The following is a 9,684-nucleotide window of genomic DNA, read 5'->3' as shown; positions in this document are numbered from 1 at the left end:
GGTACAGCCCGGCTGGCATTGGGGGGGGGGGCGGCAGGTGTGTGGCAGCCCCTCCACAAATCCCCCATACCACCCCACATCCCCCCACCCCCTCCTGCAAACCCCACCCACACAGCCCGCTCACACCTCTTCCCACCCCTCTCCTGCAAACCTCATGTCCTCCCATCACACACAGGGTGTGCCAAGCTGCCAGACAGGATGAGACCTGCTGGCAGGGACAGCTGTCCCCACATCCTGGTTAGTGAAGGGGTTAGGGGAGCTCTAATTTTTCTATGATAAGAAAGCCAAAAGCAACATCAAAGCATATAGATATTTAGAATATTATTTTATTATGATGATAGAGACACTGGTATGCTTCCAAATGGCTTTAAAATTGTAAATATATCAATAAAACATTGCCCAACTGATCTCTCTCTCTCCTCTCTCTATATATATAGTCTTTTGTTTTAAATGTGAAAGAACATGGATTTGGGGGAATTTCAAAAAGTGAATTTGGGATTTTTTTATCAGAGAATTTGCAGTTTTTAAGTAGGGAACACCAGAATTCCTGCTAGTGAGGCAAATGGCAGGACCCAGGCAGAGGAACCTGTTCAGGGCTAGCACCTGGGACCCAGCTGGAGGGCAAATTAGGTGGCTGACTTCCTGGCCATTTGGGGCCAGGAGGACATGCTTTGACAGTTCATAGCAGGCCACCATGCTGAGAACATCTTATGGACGATAGCTGCCCAGATGGCAGGGTGGGGGCACACATGACAGCAGTGCCACACAAAGGCCAACTATGCAGCCATGGCCCACTGGCAGCTAACCCAGAGGTGCAGACGCCTCTGCTGCAGCTGTACAATCTCCGTCTGGGTCTGGCATGCATGCAGCCTTGGGGCCACATGCTGTCACAGGTGGTAACAGGTCATATCCAGGCAGCAGCCCCCACTGCCAGACTCCTGCAGTGGGTAGACGGTTCAGGGAACTCTAAGTTAGGGCTGCTTCAGCCGTCCAGCTGGTACAAGGGGCTAGTGTCCCCAGATACCAATTGGCTGGGCCCCAGAAGGCCCTGAGACCAAGTAGCCAGAGCTGCCAGGGCAGCTTTTTATACTGTTGGGACCAGCACAGGTTGCTCCCCCTGGCTGCAGATCCGAGAGGAGCTGGGCAGGGTCATTTTGCCCCAAGTGGCACAACTTGCCCCACACCAAAGTGCATGTCCAGGCACGCACACTGAGGCAAAAATCCCCGGCACAAATTTGTACCACTCCTTTTTAAGCTGCTGCAAGTGCATGTGCCTGCATGTGAGACTGCTTCCACTGTTTGTCTATATATAAAACTAGGCCTCAGTCCTGTGATAAGTGTCACCCAGGTGGGTTCCCACACTAACACTGAGTCTGTAGGCTTCCATTTGGTTTTTGAGGTTGAATCAGGGCTGTAATCTCATGAATGCATACTCTTTCCAGCAGAATTAAGATAGTCTTCATATGTGTTTTTATATCTTAGCACAATGGGTTCCATATCCAACTGAAGATATGTTGGCCTACTATACAAATGAAATACATAATAATAGCATAGAAAGAATTATATTTCAAGTGGAGATGTAGTGAGCGGAAAGTAGAAGTCTTGTTGTGGCCATAGGACCTGAGGAAGGGCACTTTGTCCTAGAAAGTTTGTCTAACATCTCTCTTCAATATAATTGAAGTTTGCCATGTATAGGCACATCCACACATGCAGGCACGTGCGCTTTCAGCAGTTCAAATAGCAGCAGCACAAATTTGTGCACAGATTTGTGCCTTACCACACGTGCCTGAACATGCGCTTTGGTATGGGGCAAATTGTGCCACTTGAGGCAAACTGACCCTGCCCAGCTCCTCCTGAATCTTCAGCCAGTGAGAGGTAGAGTCTGGGGCCAGCACCTGTGCTGGCCCCAGAAGAATAAAAAGCTGCCCTGGTGAGTAGCTCACGCCTACTTGCCCTCAGCAGTTTCTAAGGCCCAGCCGGTAGGTATCTGGGGACACTAGTCCCTTGTGCCAGCTAGACTGCTGAAGCAGCCCTAACCTAGGGTGGCCCCTGCACCCTCTACCCACTGCAGCAGTCTGGCACTGGGGGCTGCTGCCATCTGTGACCTGCTGTCACCTGCAACAGCATCTGCCCCCTTGGAACTGTAGCCCCTTGGCTGCACACCTGTCAGACCCAGATGGGAACCACACGGCCACCTGGGCTGTGGCACAGGCACTGCAACAGATCCTCCTGTACTTCTAAGCCAGCTGCTAATGGGCTGTCTCTGCACAGCTGGCCTTCGTATGTAACTGCTGTCATGTCTTCTGGTGCTCCTGCTCTTCCATCTGGGCAACTATCGCCCAGAAGATGTGTTCATCGCGGTGGCCAGCTTTAAACTGTCAAATAGTGTCCTCCTGGCCCCAAATGGCCAGGTGAGCCACCTTATCTGCCCTCCAGTGAGGTCCCTGGTGCTGGCCCTGGGCAGACTTCTCTGCTCAGGTCTCACAATTTGCCTCACCAGCAGAGATCCTAGTGTTCCCTGCTTAAAAATTGCACATTCTCTAATAAAACCCCAAATTTTCTCTTCAAATAGCCAAAAACTATGTTCTTCCACAATTAAAATGAAACACCACTATACAGAGAGAGAGATCAGTTGGGTAATGTTTTATTGATATAATAAATAAATCCAATAAATCCATTTATTTTACTGCCCAATAAAATAAATCACCTAAAAAAATTCCATCTGCTGAGTAGTGCTTCCCTCCCTACCCCCATCAAATGTTCATCCCCTTTGTCAATCTAAAAATGCTTGGTTGACTTTTCTAGGTGAGGATATAACATTCATCACATAAAATAATGATGATATTCTTACACAATAATTAAAGATTCTACTCATTTCCTCTCACTCTGTCTCTATAGAGATATAGCATAAATATGAATCATTCAGGCAAATTATAAAATAGAGAAGCAAGAAAAGAGACTTTAGGAAAGGTACCCAAAAGCTTGCTCAACAGCTCTCCCAATTATGCAATGGTACTAATAAAATATATAATAAAAATACCTTGCCTCTCAACACTTCCTGTACTATCATGGCTATAACAATACTCCAACCCTACTACAAATTAATAAACACACACCTAAAAAGATTAGTTTTAAGATTAGCCACACAAAAAACCCACAATGAGTGGTATCAAGAATGTAATACTAGCATTCCTATTCTCTCTCATAGTACAAAAAAAAGCATTTAATAAAAATGAAATACCTTTTCAAAACTGTGAACTTAACTTCATTTCTTGAGCCTGAAGGTTCATCCAATCCTCACTGAAACCAGTAGTAACTCCTAGCTTGGTGCAGAAAGAAGAGTTTTTTGGTCTTACACAATAAAAAACAAACAAAACACCTGTGCAGAGTTGGCAGCATCTCCTCAGGAAAGAAACCAGACTGCAGCAATTAGGCTAATGTAGATCAGCACTGTAGTTAATAACTAGAAATTGGTGAAGCTTGCAGAGTGCCTCTCTGATTAAATCTAAACGTCTAAGCTCTAATTTCCCGGTCCTTTACATTCTTCAAATATTTTTCTAAGCTCTGCCATTTTCTTATTAGTCTTCCCAGTTTTAAATTGATCTATTCAAAATTACGCCATAAATGCCTTGTAGAATGCTTTAGGATAAGCAGCAAACCTAACAACATCTAGATTTATTTAATAGGAATCTCTTTTAATATTTTTATTTTTCAACTTCGACTTCAAAGATACCTGATTTTAACAATTGTAGTTTCCTTAGCCAAACATTAGGATCTTAAGGATGCTTTTGTTTAGGGGTACCAGTGCCTAAGATTGACGAAAGAACAATATAGCTTGAAAGAGCAATTCAAATTTAGGGATGAAGGAGCTTTATGGGTCAAACCTAGGGCTGTTTACATTGGGGCCACAGGCCAAAAAGCCCTGTCTACCTGCTCCTGGTGACCTGTTCCAAAGTTGGAAATAGGATAGTGAGTTGTTGGCATGGGTGGGGGCTGTATAATCTAAGCAAGCTCAAAAAGTAACCAAAAAAAGAATGACCCTCCTAATAGGCTGACCAGAATCTTTCTGGATTTGAAGCATGCATGCATGAGTTTAGGAAATCCCCAATACAAGCATTGTGCTGCTCCTGCAATATAGACAAAGCCTTCAGCATAATCATCTTTAGGGGCCTTGTTATACAATGAGTCTGTAGATATTCAGTAGAGCACATTGGAGCATGCTCAATTGTTTAATGAGCTTTACTTAAAGTGTCCCTGCCACCCTTCTGAAGCTTGGGATGCTGAATACATGAGAGGACTATGGGCACTTTAATTAGTGGCTCCTGAGAGCCACTCTAATTAATATGCCCCTCCCCCACACACACACCTGGAGTACACATAAAGATGGCCATTCATTTTAGGTGGTTCCTGAAACTCTTAACTCCTGGATTGCCCATTAGTTTTATGCACTCTTTAGACAGCTTAAAGTTACACCACTCCACCTTAGGTAAATCTCTGATCTGCGATACCGAGCTCATGTTACACTATTGTGTAGCCACTCTAGGCTACACATTAGTGAGAACACCCCACCCACTCCTCCTCCCCCTGTGGCCTGGATTGGGTCCACTGCTCCCCTGCTCCAACTGGCCTGCTGCCCCATTGTCTCCATCCCTCACAAGCCTGAATCAGCCTGTTGCCCCCACCCAACACCCCAGATCCCTACTAACCTCCCCACCACCCCCCCCACCTCTGGCTTACTTTTGGCTGCTGGTGCTGTCCCAGAGGAGCAGGAAGGAAAGGGAAGCTGCCTGTCCAGCCCCTGCCACCACTGCTGCTCTCTGGACTGGGCTTGGCCCAAAGAAGAGCAGCAGCCTGGTGACAGCAGTGGGGGTGGTGGTAGGGGCCAAGAACCCAGGGTCCCCTTACCTGCCTGTTCCCCAGGATAGCCAAAAGTAAACCAGAGGAGGTGAGGGAGAGCAGAGGGAAGCTACCAGCCTAGATCAGCCCCCTGTCTCCCCCATTTGGGCTGCCACCCCCTGCCCATGTCCCCCACCAGCTCTGATTGGCCCACTGCCCTCCGCAGCCTCCTAGATTGGGCATGCTATTCCCCACCCCGGGCACACCTGATTTTTGCTCCCCCTACAACTCAGATTACTTGCTACTGTCCCATGGGAGCAGGCAGGGAAGGGGAAACTGGCCACTGTTGCTGCTGCTCTCTGGCCTGGACAGATGGCCACAAGTAATCTGGGAGGAAGGGGGAAGCCCTGGTGGTGGGGATTTATAGGAGGCATGGGAGAAAGCCCCTGGGATTGGGGGCAGGGTGGAAACCCCAGGGTTTGGGGGGACCCTAAGGGGCAGGAGAGGGAGGCTCTGGCATAGGGGAATAGCAGACAGGGGGGAAGCCTGGAACGGGAAAGGAGGGGAGGGCAGGAGGGATTGTTACCTTTCGATCTTCAAGGCCCCTGCTATATTGAAAGTGTGACTGCTCCAAACTTGAGCTAGCACTTACACCCATCAACATTTGAGCAACACAAAGTACAATGTGCATTAAGGCTCTAAGAAACACTAGGCATGAGGGGAGCAGGGACAAGATTTGAACTGCCATTTCTTTGTAGAGTTTAGACACTTAAGCCATACCAAAAATTATGCACTTCCATTAACCTGCAATCCACTACACCTCATTCCACTTCTAAGGGAAGGTGCCCAAGAGAAACAGATTATTAGTAACAGTACAGACATGGGTAAATTAAAATAATCTGTGACTTCACGTTGATTTTATTGAATAGTTTCAAACCAAAAACAGAAACAAAAAAGCCTCTACTAAATATTATCAAAAGTCATTTTTAAAGAGTTTTCTTGACTTTTATTTTTCACTCAGCTTCCCCCTAGGATTTGTTCAACCTCCACAACTTCAGTGGAGTGACATGTATGTCTGACTGGAACTCCTGCAGGAATTCCACCAAACTGGTTTTTCCCCATTGCCTTTCCAGCATGCAAGAAATCGAAGCATATTAAAAACACCTTTCCATCAGATTGCAGTGCCTGTAGCCATTTAAAAAAGAACCTAAATGCTAATTTCTAACATTATTAGCTAAGTTTGCATAATTCACATGCAATTCTTTGTGTTATTTCCATGTCTTTCATTATTCATTGCACAGCACTAGGAAGCATCATTTCATTTGCCAATTCATAGGGTCATTAAGTCATCATGGTCTATTGCAAGGGCAGGCAAAGTCCAGCCTACAGGCCAGATCTGGCTAGCGGTGGACTACATTTCCCAGCAGCAACTGCCTGCATGGCTGGGTCCAGTTTCCATGGAGACCCAGCAGTTGCCACACTGTGATAGTGCGGGGCCTGGGTGTCCATGGAGACCAGTCCCAGCAGCGCTGGCAGGGCACAAGGTAGGGCAGGGAGCTGCTTTGGAGCCAGATTGGGATCTTTCAGTGGTGACAGCATGGTCCAGAGCCGCAATCTGCCACCTGCATGTTCTGGGCAGGGGCATGCAGGCAATGGATCATGGCTCTGGCCCAGGTCCAGACCATGCTGTCACTGCTGCAAGAAGCTGGGGAAGAGCTGCAATCTGCTGCCTGCATGCCCCTAACTGGAACATGCAGGCTGAAGATCATGGCTCTGCCCTGGCTCTGGACCACGCTGTCACCACTGCAAGATCCGAGCCCAGCCCCAGAGCAGCCCCCTGCCCTGCCGCATGCCCTGCCAGTGCTGCTGGGGCTGGTCTCCATGGAAAGCCCAGCCCCATGTTATTACAATGTGGCTGCTGCTGGGGTCTCCATGAAAATCAGCCCTAGACATGTAGGTAGGGGCTGCTGGTAAACTGAGTCTGGTCTCCTGCCAAATCTGCCATTTTGCCCACCCCTTGTCTATTGACATTATTAACTCTGACAACCATAGTAGAGAGAGAGCGAGACAGACAGACTGGCAGACATGGTACAACAAACTGATTCTTATCTAGAAACTAAAGCTGCCCTGTTTGTTTCTCTTGTGTTAGAAGAAAATAAACCCATATTCCATTTTTTTATTATGCATGTACTGTAATATTAACTTTATTTAAATAACAAAGATACAATTTTAAAGGGAACAAAACCACAGTATCTTGCCAAAGAAGGAAGCCAGGAGACAAGTATAGATACCCTTCATACCCATGGACAATGCACTGCCTGCCCCTAATGTTGAAGCACATTAAGAAATTGGCTGGACCTTCCTCACAAATGCAATCTTATATACTGAGTATTAAATATGGATCAGAAATAAGCGAGCCAGGAAGTTCGAAGCTTTTCTTCTGTCCACATCTGCTGGCATCTGGAGCCACAGGAAGTCATTGCTAGATGTGAAGGTTTCTAATCCAACACCTAAATGAAATCTCAAATTAATAGAGGACTTCCTCCCTCTACTGTTTTGGTGACCAGTAAAGACAAGGGAGGCCCAAATAAGCAAAAAGACTGTGCTTGTTTTGCGGCTGGTCAATGGATTTAATCCAATTACCTCTTTATCCAATCAAGATCAGTGGTAAAGCATAAAAACTTGGGGTCTAGTATTCTGTTTATTTGTGTGAATCAGAGTCAAAGGCCATCATTTTTGTGATACATCCTTCATAACATAGTGGCTCTAGAACTTGGTCTGTTTTCTATACTCTAGCTCTATTATGTTTATTCGTCTGACCAAAAGGAAAAAGAAAAAAAGGCAATGAAGCATTCTCTATATTTTTTTTAAATATAACCTTGACAAAGATGATCTTTCTTTTAACAACAAGGGGGTTTTGCTTGGCTTTCTATAAGAGAAAATAGGACATTTACATGTGCATTCATCTTGATAGCTTCTTTTCATTGTTCCCTTATGAACTGTTCTCCACTAGATACATTTGTTTTTTGTTTGTTTCATATTGACCTCAGAATTAAAAGGAACTAGCTGGAATAAAGCAGTCCTACCATTAATGGATTATCACAAAGGAGATTCAATACATTACACCTCTTTGGAGATTTCTGCCTTCCCCCTCAAAACCTAATGATTGCTGTTGGAAGAGAATAACTACAGATTTAAGACTATGGTTTAGACCCTTCTTTTATTGGATAATGTTTTCACTCTTTGCTGGGCACAAAGCAATGTGGGAGGACAGTGTAACATATGTGGGCTTTTATGCCTGCAGAATATGTATTGGCCTACAAAGCTTTTCAGAACAGGAAAGCATCCTTACCATTGTTGGGTGTTTCTATCTCTACTATCTATGTATCAGGAAGACTGCCATGATAGCAGACCTGAAAGTTACTCTATGTGGAACAGGGCTTGAAAAATATTGTTCAATCAAGGCAATGTAGTGAGATTGAAGACAAGACTCCAGGCTGATTTCATTATCATCTAGTTTTTTTCCTGTTCTGAAAACCATTCCAGATAATATGTATTCTGCAGACATACAACATAAGTGACACAGGATCAAGAACAGCTGCCAAAAAACATTCATCATTGTCATAGACTTCTAAAGGTCCTCACTGAATTCTGGCTTCATTTTATTTTATACTGGAGAAGCTCCTATTGTTGGGCCTTCATAAAATGTGTCTCATGTTCCAATATGGCAATAAGTTGCACTCTTCTTTCACAGTCCCTTTAATAGCTCTGGGTGCAGTTTAATATCTGTGTCTTGCTTTATTTATTTAAACAAAGGAAACTAATTTTTGGCAGGCTCCTACATACCTAAGGACATACCTAGACATTGATTATGCATTTGCATAACCATATGAAATGGTTCTTGCTCTGTTGTAATATAACAAGATAAAAGAAACAATAAGTTTGCAGAAGTTGATTCAACTGAGGGACAAGGGAACTCAGCAAACTTTTTCAGGAAATCTGTAACAGAGCGTGAGTGAATATAAATTTCCCCTGTGTTCTAGTTTAGGGCTTTAACCACAAGACTGTCAGGTTCTAAACTATGCCCCATTCCCGGTGGGTGATTTGGTCACAGATGTACATTGCAGGCATATAAAGTCATAAGAAAGATGTTACAGTTTGTTGATGTTACACTTCTATCACTTTTTCTTCAATTGCTGCAATTTAGGTACAGTTCCTATCCTTTAGGCACAGTTTCTATCCTTAAAAAGACAAAAGCTGGTGTTTTTATCTCTTCTAGTCATTTTCCAGGTTTTTAAGGATTTATAAAAAACAAAACAAAATAGGTTTTCGACCTTCAGGGCTCTTTATGTTCTTTCAAATGCTTTGAACTATGAACATTCAAAACAGAAACATTCACAGGCTTTAACAACATTTCATTTCAGTTTCCTAAATTGTACCAGCTGTTACTCCCTTTCAGTATGATCCAGTGCTTATTGTTTTTTGTAACAAAGTAAGTTTCCTAGACTTCATTAAATTGCATGTTTCTAAGCCCTACTTATTGTTAGGGCTATCCAATCTTATGCTCTTTTTAAGACCCAGCATATAAAAGTTATCAAAAGAGGCCCTTTGGGTAGAGGCAATATCTTTTATTAGACCAACTAAATAGTTGCAAAAAAGTTTTTTTGCAACTATTTTTTCTTAAGATGCAGTTTTCTTAATCAGCCCCACCCCCTACCCCAAGCATTTCCTTGTAAGGATGTTTGTAATGTTTTTTAGAAAGGTATGACACACTGATGAAAATGCTTCATAGCATTGATGACCTATCTTACCTGCCTATGACAACTTAATGTCACTAGGACTGGAAAG

Source organism: Alligator sinensis, unplaced genomic scaffold (assembly GCF_000455745.1).
Source record: "Alligator sinensis unplaced genomic scaffold, ASM45574v1 scaffold454_1, whole genome shotgun sequence".
Taxonomy (NCBI): Eukaryota; Metazoa; Chordata; order Crocodylia; family Alligatoridae; genus Alligator; species Alligator sinensis.
Note: the sequence above shows the minus strand (reverse complement) of the source record.